The sequence below is a fragment of the Pyrus communis genome, chromosome 6 (assembly GCF_963583255.1).
Source record: "Pyrus communis chromosome 6, drPyrComm1.1, whole genome shotgun sequence".
Classification (NCBI taxonomy): Eukaryota; Viridiplantae; Streptophyta; class Magnoliopsida; order Rosales; family Rosaceae; genus Pyrus; species Pyrus communis.
The window spans coordinates 15,437,017-15,448,515 of record NC_084808.1 but is presented as its reverse complement, the minus strand read 5'-3'; the positions used below and the strand labels follow the sequence as shown (position 1 = coordinate 15,448,515).

The 11,499-nt window shown below is 37.5% G+C and overlaps 1 pseudogene; it reads left to right on the top strand.

The window, feature by feature from the left end:
• Positions 1-2,012: 2,012 nt before the first annotated feature.
• On the top strand, positions 2,013-6,619 carry LOC137736115 (serine/threonine-protein phosphatase PP1 isozyme 3-like; annotated as a pseudogene).
• Positions 6,620-11,499: the final 4,880 nt, after the last annotated feature.

Genomic DNA, 11,499 nt, shown 5'->3' with positions numbered 1-11,499 from the left:
AAATGTTGTGATTCTACGACTAGAAGATGTTACACATCACGAATCATTGACTGGAAAATTGGTTTGTCATAGATTTGGTCGACTTCAGTTTGTTAAGGTTGCATCTGTTACTGTGTTCTTGTTCCTCAAATCTCTATATTTCAGTTTTTGAAAGAAAAAAAGGAAGTTTTCTCCTTTGCTTTTTGGAGCTGAATATTGAATATATAAGCTTTAGAGTTAAGTTGCCTTTTGTTTTGGATATTGAATATATAAGCTTTATGAATCCAATGAGACGCGGCTCTCCGACGAGTGTACCAGTTGCTTGGTGGTTGTGTTGTTTAAAAGGATAAAAGAAGTTTCATAGGCTTGGCTTGGTGGTTGTGGTTTACTTGCTTTACAAGTTAACTCATTTAGCATTTTTTTACATTCATGACGGTCCAAATTGATTTGTAGTAAAAACATAGCCATGTTTAATCTTCGATAGAAGCTCGGGCAAATACACAAAGCCAATACAAGAAAATGGGGAAGCGCACACACAACGAGAGCATTGGATCAGTTTAGTACTACCATGAAACCTAGAAATATGAAGGCTATACAGCTTATGGCACTGCATGCAGTATTTCTATCTGTAGTAATGGATGCTTGCTTTTTGATTCAAAAATGATTTCATGCCTCCCAAGGGTAAGACCGGCGGTTTAATGCTTCTACCATATATCTTTAACCCTGACACTCATTTGTGCTCACTGTCTGAAGCATGTTAAAACCATCACTTGTCAAAGAACCATAATAACTTAACTTGTTGCAAAAAATCAACCTAATGCCAATTAGATAATCATCTGTGCAATTGCCTACAAATGTATTCAAATCCGTTGTACTAAATAAAATTGCTAATACAGTTCAAAGGAAAAAAAAAGTAACTACAAAATTGCAGAAGTACATTGTTTCAACAAGGAATACCATCTTTCCAGACCTTTTTCTTGGACAGAGAAACGAATAGGATGGATGGCTGAACGAAACAGCTGGGCTTCACCAAAATCGAAAGGAGCATCTGGTTGGGACTGCGACTCCTTTCGAAAGGAAGGGGGGCAGAGAGGGCGAGCGGGAGATATATTCCGCCGTGAGGGCGACCCCTACAAATCTATCACAAAGCAATAGATATAACAGATTTGTATTAGCAAATTCCAAACGGTCACTGCCGAATAGTGCGGCCACATAAAATCATTGCAGAAGCGAGATCACATAGAGGTAATTGTTTGCATGCTAGACCATATAACTCATTGCTCAAATCGAAAACCAAATTCGGCCATCATTGCGGCGAGGCTACAACACACACTAGGCGAGACAATAGAACTAGACAAAACTAAACTAAACTACTCCGAGAAGGGAACCGCAGCACGGCACAATCCGATGGACGGATAGGACAACTCAGGCAAAGACAACACTGCACAAACGGGATCAGCAAAATCCACAAGTCAAACAAAGCAGCGGAGTTGCAAACATTTTTTAGATCTGAAAATTTCCAATGGGGCAACCACCAAAACATAGCGCCCCAGGCGGTGGAACCGTCAGATTTGCTCGCCCAAGGCAATGCAATACTCGACCAATGTGGCGCTGCACCAAATCTGAGAGCAGAGGCAGCGCATCTTCAGAAAAAGTCGAAGAGGGAATCATTATATCGAATCAGTTTGCAGAACTGGCTTCAACCCACCAACAGCCCCAATCAAGGAAGAAACCTTGAGAAGGACAGAGCCCGAATCTGGGTAGGAGGTGTGAAGCCATGAACAACCGAACACAACGGTGGGAAGGGGAAAGGGTGTGGCCGGAGCACAGAGATTCAGAGAGAATGTCGTTTTCATTTTTGGATCCGAGGTCGGCGATTTTAACCCGGAACACATCGAATCAGATCAGCACTGGACCAAGTGGCATGCCGCGAAGCCTTGGCCTCCGGTGACCACACACCATTATTCGTCACCGGACATGGCAGGAGGATGACGGTGGTCGGTGGAGGTAACAAAATGTAGAAACACTGAGAGATGAGGAAAAGGAGGCGCAGAGCAGATGGGAAGACAGGGCTGAGGGAAGAACGGAAAGAAAGGAAAGGAGAAAAGGAAGGAGAAAGGGGTGGCTGCCACCGGCCCCAAGCCATAGCACATGGCAGTTTGAGGTTAGGGTTTGTTTGGGAGGGTAAGGGGCGAGATGGAGTCTATCTGGTTTAATAGTAAAGCTAATGCTACGACATATTTTAATGGCACCTTTACGTAAAGGTAATCGGAATCAAAATGCAGAATTGAACTCTGTTTACGGATACTTCAGTTGTTACCAAATATTGAAAAATCAATTAGTGGGACCACGCGAATTGAGAATCCAACTCCAAAATTCCTACATTTAAGTAGGAATTGAATTTTGGGTTGTTGGGGGAATCGGAATGGATGAACTTACCGCCCGCCGTATGCCTAGAGTGTGCGAGTGTGAAATTGGGGCGCGCCGCTTAAGCGCTTACCGACCGCGTTTTGAAGTTTTCTCAAGATTGGTGGTCTTCTGCATCATCTTTCTGATTTTCTGGGGGTCCATTACTGCCCACTCACAGCCCCTTTACCCTCCTCTCATTAATTCCCTGATTCCTCCACCTTCTTCTCCAAAGAAACAAAGATTTCAAAGAACATATTCTTTGCTTTTCGTTTCAGGCTGCCCATCAGGTCCCTTCTTTACAGTCCCTCTTGCTTTTTTTGTTTTGTTATTCCCCCACGGAATGAAAAGTTTTTGGAGCTCCAGAAAGGCCAAAGCAGTGTCCTTTATTCTCTGGTTTCTATTTGTTCTCTGGTTTCCGAAAATTTGATTTCTTTTATTCTGGTGGGTGAATTCAAGAAAAAAAACTTAAGAGATGGAACGTGGTTACGTGGGGTTCTTGATAATATAATTAATAGGCTCCTTGAAGTGAGAGGCAAACAAGGGAAGCAAGTGCAGCTTCAGGAGAGTGAGATCAAGCAGCTTTGTGCCGTCTCCAAAGGATAATTTTCTGAGGCAGCCTAATCTTTTGGAGCTTGATGCTCCTATCAAGATTTGTGGTATTTTAACCTCAACCCACATCCTCTGTTTTCTCTTATTTTACTGTATAATTTAATATTTTCATTATTTCATTTTACTTTTACTTTGATCGATTTTGAGGTTGGATCTATGGGTCCGGATAAGTTTGGTTGGCTTGGGTTGCGATCAAATATGGAGTTGAATAATGTGTGTTTCCATCTTTGAGTGACTGACAAGAAATCAAGAATGCTAAAATATGTCATAAAACTCAATGGTGAAGAACATCGGTATACATCGTCACTTGAGATATGTTTTCTAAGGCAGTGCTAGAAATAAACAAATGATCAAGTTAGAACCTCTGCTTTTGAAAAATTCAATCTTGAATCCTTTGTTATGGTTAGATGACAAGTGACGGGCCATTTAGTTTATGGGTAAAAATCTGTGAATTGTGATCAGTTGCATAGAGTGATGCATGGTGAGGGTATGAACCATTATTCCAGTGTGGCATATTTGGGGTCTCATGCGTCCATTATCATGTAGTTGTGTGGTTTTATTTCATTTCGAGTTTACAATTTGTACCTATGAACAGTAGACAGAAATTGTTGTCTTGGACAATAGATAATAACTTTTGCTCTGAATCTGTGAATTTTTGCTTTTACTTTTGTAAAGTTGTTCGTATCCTAAATTCATCTGCCATAAATCATTTTTAGTGTTCCACTATGAAAAACCAAGTTTCTGCCTGAGAGATATTGTCAAAATGCTTTCTTCTGGGCCAGTTTCACTTCTCTCTAATAACCACAACCCTATAACTAAAGTTCTTTATGTTCTCTAGCTGGTAGTCTAGCGATATTCATCTCTCTAAAAGCAGAGCTCTAGGTCGATGTTATATGTATCCGCACTGAATTTCTGAAATTCCATGCCTGTATCCACAATGTGGTGTAGTTTTTGAAATCTTCTAGCATATAATTGTTATATTTCTGAGATGTAGCATTGAAAGGGATGAATTCTTGATAGTTTTCGTCATAATCTATTCATTTATATGTATGTTTACATTCTTCCCTTTAAAAAGGAGAAAACTAATCTGATATCCTCATATGAGTTTCTTTACGTCGCGCAGGTGGTATTCATGGCCAGTATTCAGATCTTCTGAGTCTTTTTGAGTATGGTGGGTGGCCCTCTCACTCCAACTATCTGTTTTTAGGGGATTATGTAGATCATGGGAAGCAAAGCCTTGAAACAATATGCCTTCTCCTTGCATATAAAATAAAGTATCCTCAGCATTTTTTCCTTCTGAGGGGTAACCATGAATGTGCTTCAATAAACAGAATATATGGCTTTTATGATGAGTGTAAACAAAGATTCAATGCCACACTTTGGAAAGAGTTGACAGATTGTTTCAACTGCCTTCCCGTGGCAGCTCTCCTTGAAGACAAAATACTCTGCATGCATGGTGGATTATCACCCGAGTTAAACAATTTAAATCAGATCAACACTTTAAAGCGACCTACTGATGTCCCAGATAGTGGTTTGCTATGTGATCTCCTGTGGTCCGATCCTAGCAAAGACATTGAAGGTTGGGGACCAAATGATAGGGGAATTTCCTTTACCTTCGGTGCTGATAGGGTAACAGAGTTTCTACAGAAGCATGATCTAGGTTTGATTTGTCGAGCTCACCAGGTCTGAAATATCTTTTCATTTCAGAATTTTCCAATACCATACAACCAAGAACTCCTTCCACTTATTAGATATTATTTATATTTGCAGGTTGTCAAAGATGGATATGAGTTCTTTGCGGATACGAAACTTGTGACAATATTTTCAGCACCTAATTACTGTGGTGAGTTTGACAATGATGGGGCAATGATGAGTGTCGATGAGTCTCTCAAGCGCTCTTTCCAGAAATTTAAGCCTGATAAGAAGGCAAGTTAGCTATGGGAGTAGAGCTGCAGGTCAGCCGGTACTCCATTGAAAGTCAAGGTACCATTCATTTCACCCTATGTACGAACCTCTACTTTGCAGTAAATAACCATCGTAGCATTTTATATTTTTGTATTTGTTGGAAACAGATGAAAAAAGTAGAGAATTATATAGCAAAATTTCCAACTATCGTCCATGCTGATTTGAGCCTAGAAAAGCATCTGAGTTGGTTAGTTGTGGAGTTTTCTACATATACAGAAGATAGAGGTTATATGTGTAGAGAAACATTTAGGAAAACTTTGAAAGAGACTCTAATAAAACACTCGGATTAGTTAAATCCAACAGAAAACATGGGATAAACAAGCCATATATTTTAGGATTTTTACAGCTGTCCCCACTTAGTCGGATAAGGCCTTAATTCAACAGTTTTTGAAAAAGCTAATGAGAGCTCCAATCAAATTTTCCTTCTTCCTTGTTATGTTGTAGGCTGCATATTTTACTGGATTTTGACATTATATGCGCTTTATTAACTCTCAGTTTATACATGAGATTTGTCTTCCATTGTTATGATATGCATTTTTCTTTACCTCCAGTCGTTTCTTGGTGCAATGGTGTAAGGTATTGCGATGGGAGATTTCTGAAGAAAGCACCTCCCTTAGTTCGGAAAGACGTAACGTGCCAGTTTAACTGTTTTAAGTCCCCTAATTTCTTTCAATATAAAAACACAAATTCGAAACTTCTTTCAGCTAGAGAGTGCAGAAGATCTTCCTCTATGAAAGAGCAATGGGCAAAAAGTTGGAAAAAGAGTGAGTTTTTTCTTTTTGTGTTTTTGGGTGGGTTGTTTGAATCTTGCTTTTCATGTAAAATAATAGTTGTAAGACTCAGTCAACAGATGAGTACATTAAAATTACTCAAAGAACGAAATAGTGCCTGTCCTTAGAAGGTCTTTTGAGCACCAAATGATAGATGAGGTTATGGTGTGATTGTGCCATGGTAGAGTGGGATCTAACACCACGTGCACTATGGTTGTTGTGGATTATAAAATGACCACGACCAATGCCCATTATAAAAGAACTTTCAAAACTTAAAAAAAAAAAAAAAAAAAAGGATATTTGTTTTTATTTAATCAATATAATATAATATTTATATTCAAGATTGCACATTTACTACAATATAATAATTACATAAAAAAATCACAATTAAAATCAATGAGCTATCCAAAGAATATATGAAACTATCTATCAAGTATGAAATACTCCATTTACAAACAATTGTCACTTAAAATACTTCACTTTTCCTTGAATCATACGTATGACAAAGATTCATAATTTGATAACCGCTGCTACCACTGCCCCTTCCTCCTGGTTGAATAATTCACCTAAATACATAATGAAAAATAAGTTGATCAAACGATTACTTCTAAGAAAACAGATGCTTAACAATTTGGTATATAACACTCTAAATTCTGGCTATGCCAATAGACTCATTAAGCTCATGAGCAGAAATGATTTGATTCCATGAAAACCTTGACATCTGAATGACATCTTAGAAGAAAGAAGATTGCAATGCAAGATTGATTCCGAGACTGATTGAGAAAACAGCATATTCTCTATCTCTACCACAAAAATTTTCTAAGATTTATGAAGGCAACACCACTTCCTTGCAGCAACTGCCAACATTAGGACAAACACAACTGTAAGTGCCATCTCCAGGACTTCACCCAACATCTATGATACATCACCTTACAGTCATGTTATTCCAACACATAGTATTTAAGAATTTCATCATGCAGCCATAGTCTGACATCATTAAATTTGCAACATCAAAGATGTTAATCATAAGGATAATGAAATTAAGCACTTACGTCTTCGAGCTTCTACTCCAGCACTGTTTGGGCTCCGCTCCTCAATGTAAACTTGCCTTCCAACTAAATGAATTGGAGATGCCTACAAGGAACGGGGAAACACACACTTTCAAGCCATGCACAGATCATCACTTTATAAAAATAATGCTTTTATGGAGGCCTGATAAAGTACTAAAATGTGCTAAACATCAAACTACAACGGCAATGGACCAGCAATCCACAAGATACACCCAAAAAAGGAAAACACTACAATCAAAGCTATATTGTATTCTAATATTATGCCCCAAAGACAACATAACCTCCTAATAAAGGTAACTGACTGAAGAAACAACAGGCCATCAATCCACATTAACTGAAAAATAATGGAATGATCTTTAATTCTCGATACCTAATCCCATAGAGATTGTCTAATAACTGACCATAGTCAACAAAATATCCAAATAACACTTAACATTGAAATATTCAAGCATTCATCTGCAACCAAATTACCTTAAAAGTGCCACAACACCAAACCCCACACATATTTAAGTATACAAGTACAACTTACAAGCACAAACCCAAAAAATTATAACAAAGCAAATACGAAGGCAGATAGTTCATCCATGTTGACAATAGTGCAAGTATGGGAACTCTCTAACAATTGAATACCCAAAGACAAATGCAGTAGTATGCCTTAAGAATCTGCAATAAATGCATAACTATATATGAGAACTGTCAGGACTTTCAACAAATAACAGGAAATTTGCCTGAATCCAATGAACATTTTGAAACGAAAGGTAAAAAAAAAAAAAAAAAAAAAACTAATGAAAAGGGTTTGAAAACTTTGAGTTTTAACGAAAATGACAAAAATGTGTTGTAAGTGAATAGTACCAGGATTGACTTTTTAGAGTAAAAATGTGGTTTTTCGTTAAAGTGAACAATACCGAGAGTTTTTTGTTAAAGTTCCCAAGAAAAAAACTTGATCGACAACTTATCACAAAAAAATAAAACCTTGATTGCATTGTGAACGCCAGCAATGTCTTCATATTTAACAAAAGCGTAGTAGACTCTAATTTCCTGCATGCACCAATTTCTACTTTAGCTCCGATCTAGTTCATAGTTTTAGAGACAATAGCACCTTGCCAACCCTCATCATGTATAATTTGACTGAAGTTTTTAAACTCCTCAATCTCATCTTCAGTTACCGTAGGACGCAAATTTCTTATATTGGTTGTGCATAGCACTTTCAAAGGATAAATACCAAAACCTAGATTTTGAATTTCTAATAAGAGATGAACAAAAGAAATTCAGATTTTCGAAATTAAATAATTGGTGAGTAGAGCGAGAGTGAGATTCCTAACCATACGAGAAGAACTTGAATGAAAGGAAAACATATCAGATTTAGAAATCGAAATACTATCAACTCGGAAATTAAGAATCACGGACAACAACTTCGAATTATCGCTACGATTATTCATAATTTTAAAAATTAATTAAAAAAATTAGAGAAATTGAGAAAATGGAGGACCTGGTCATGGCCAATCGAACCATGGGTGGACGACCTCGGCGAAGAGAATGTAGCACCATTATTGCATTCGCTCTTCCAGTTGAACCGCCTTAATTTTCGGAGCGACACGGCGGAGTGGAAGGGATGGTCGCCGCTGTTGCGGTGAGGCTGAGGAGGAGAGCGCATGGAGGTTGTGTTAGGGTTGATTTGTTGGGTTGCTAATGCTGTTGCAGGAGGAGAGTGGGAGGTTTTTGAGTGGGCGACATCAGGAGGGGAAGAAATTGGCGGTCGTGGTGAGGTGAGGAGTCATGGATGGAGGGAGGCGACGAGTGGAGAGAAGATAAAAAATGAGAGAAAAGTTTGAGAGAGAGAGAGAGGTAAAGTATGATTTGGAGAAGCAATATGCAGAAGTGCATAACGCTCTCCATCTGAGAAACAAAATATGATTCTGCTTCAATGCTAATCGAAAAGTTGTTTTGGATAACGAAGTTCATCACTGGACTTGTAAACGTTCCTACTATTGAATCACTAATGATATTATTAGGTGATTAAAATGGGGCATTAGCTCAATCCAAGGAACTACGATTTCATGAATCATCAAAACAAAAATAAAAAAGCATCGTTAATTACAAGATTATAGAATCTGTGAAGAAGAAGGTGGTTTAGGTTTAAGAGTTAATGCTGCATAAAATGTAGTGAACCTAATCACTGATTAAGGCGATAACATAGAAGCTGCTTGATTGACATCTAGATAGTTTTGGTGTGCGTCATTGTGAGCATTAGCTTTAGGGCAAGTGCGAGATTGTTGAAGTTGTGTGCTAAAAACCAGTTTTGCAATATTAGATATTATGTAACAACTTCATGTTAATTCATTAATAAAGTGCAAGATTAATTCATTCATGAGTTTGGCTTTATATTATGGAGACAATATACTATGGATGCGTCCATAATTTAAGGTATGGAAGCAATGTCATCAACAAGCAATGAGGTTAGGGTAGGGAGACTTGTATTCCATAGTCACTTAATTCTTAAATAAAGTTCCTAGCCATTTGGAAAGTCAATTGGACATTGATTATTAGAAAAGGCCAATGTATATCACATTAAATTAGCATGATCTCCTTCTACGCGTGTTGGACACGTGATGAATATACAGGTGCTTGTCTATTGAACAAGTTCATTGAACAATGACCGCCCAAGAAGCTTAAACGTATGGATGTTTACCACATGTCACACGTTAGAAATTTTCTGGTTGTAGTATGCAAATAGTTCTCAGATTTGAAGCATTTTAGATATCCTATGCTTAACTTTGATTTCCCCTCAAAGCCCTCACTACTTCCCAGTAATATGATACTCAGGTTCATATGTATGAGTATGGAGATACATGAACGCCAATAAGGATTTGTCACCTTCTAGTAATTTTTCAATAGAAGCAGGGATCCCTTGAAGCCACTTAAAGGTCAATCTCAAAAATCTCTAGCTAGAGTAACTATTTATCAAGCTATGTTTGTAAGAACTGCTTGAACAGATATATCATGGTGATCATGGATATCTATATGTGATTTAACATAATTTCATATCACATAAATCTTGATTGGGATATGGATGATTGAAAAACTGAATAGCATTATAACTAGAATCAAGGTTAGAAAAAGTATCATGATTACTTCATGTATACTTCTACTAATCCATCCAGAAAGCCATAAAATGTTGATAAGTGACACTCATGGCTTGTGGAATTAAATTAATTCATTATCTAATTTCATTGCCCTGCTAAGTCACACACCTATGGTAGTTCTAGCAACGTTAACCAAGATGATTAGATATAATTAATTGTTAATTATATTGAATTTATTGTTTAGGCCTATTGATAGTGTTCTAAAAATAAGCCTAGGTGCTGGTTGGAGACCGACCGCCCAAAATCAGAAAATGTATTAGGCGGATACTAGGCCCAATTAGGTAGGTCTAGGGGGAGTTATGAAGGTTTGGGTGGAGCTAGGTAGAGGCTAGTAGGCCTAGTTAAGTCGCCACAGTCTGAAAAAAAAAGTGTGAATCTAGAAATTATGTTGCAGGGTTGCGAGGAAGAAGAAGATGGACAAGTGAGGACCACTATCTTCTTTTTCTAAGTTAAATGGACCGGATGAGTTTTTTTGGTCCCACCATCCCTGTTTTGGTTAAATGCAATGCCCGGTTTCCTATCACTATTTTATATTCTTTTTTTTCTTTTCTTTTTTTTCTCACCTAAATCAATTATTGTTTTTTATTTTTTTATCTATTTTTTGTATTATTTTATACTCTTTTCCCTTTTTAAGACCACATATATTAAATACCCTAAAATAACAGTTTTATAATATATATTATTTTAAAAGAAAAACATAACATTTATATATTATAAAGTAAATTTATATCAAATTTACTTAAATCCGTCCAAGTCTCGCCTAGCCACCTAGGCGCTAGACCCCATCTCGTTGTCCGACTAGCGCCTAACGTTTTTTAGAACCTTACTTATTGGACATGGTTTTAATTAAACAAGCCCAAGAGGGCAATGAAGTGAGCTTAACGCAAGAGCGAGCCTTGGACAATGACTCTTCTTGAAAACGGGCCAAGCACTGCCCATATCTCCATAGTTCGTCTTCAAATTGATCAACATCGGAAGCAGATTTCTTGGGAGCCATAGCAAAAGTATGGAAGGAAAGTGAAACTTTTTCGTAGAAAATTGGAAATTAGGAACTCGTTCAGAAAAGGGGGAAGAAAGTTTTCAACTTTCCACTACTCTACCTTTTACTTCTCACACGAATTGAGAGGAGGAAGAGTTACTGGGGCAAGTGCAAACCATTCTCAAGAAAGTTATGATTAAGGGAACTTTAACGAAAAGCTCTCGGTACTGTTCACTCTAACGAAAAACCATATTTTTATACTAAAAAGTCAATCATGGTACTATTCACTTTATCCTTTATTTTGTCCTTATCGTTAAAACTGAAACCTTTCAAGCTCTTTTATTAGTTTTCCTTATGATTAAACCGCTACAGCGATTAGAAAACGAGTCATCAAAATTCAAAATTATCAAAAGGTGGTGGCAATCAAATTATTTTGCACGACTTTTGATAACTTATTCTTCTTCAAATTTAAGTAGGCCTCCTCACAACTTACTTAAACTTGGGGGCATTGTTTAGGCCATAAACAAAAATGAGGCTTGCTATGCGGCCAATCTAGCCCAATGCAGGATCCTTTC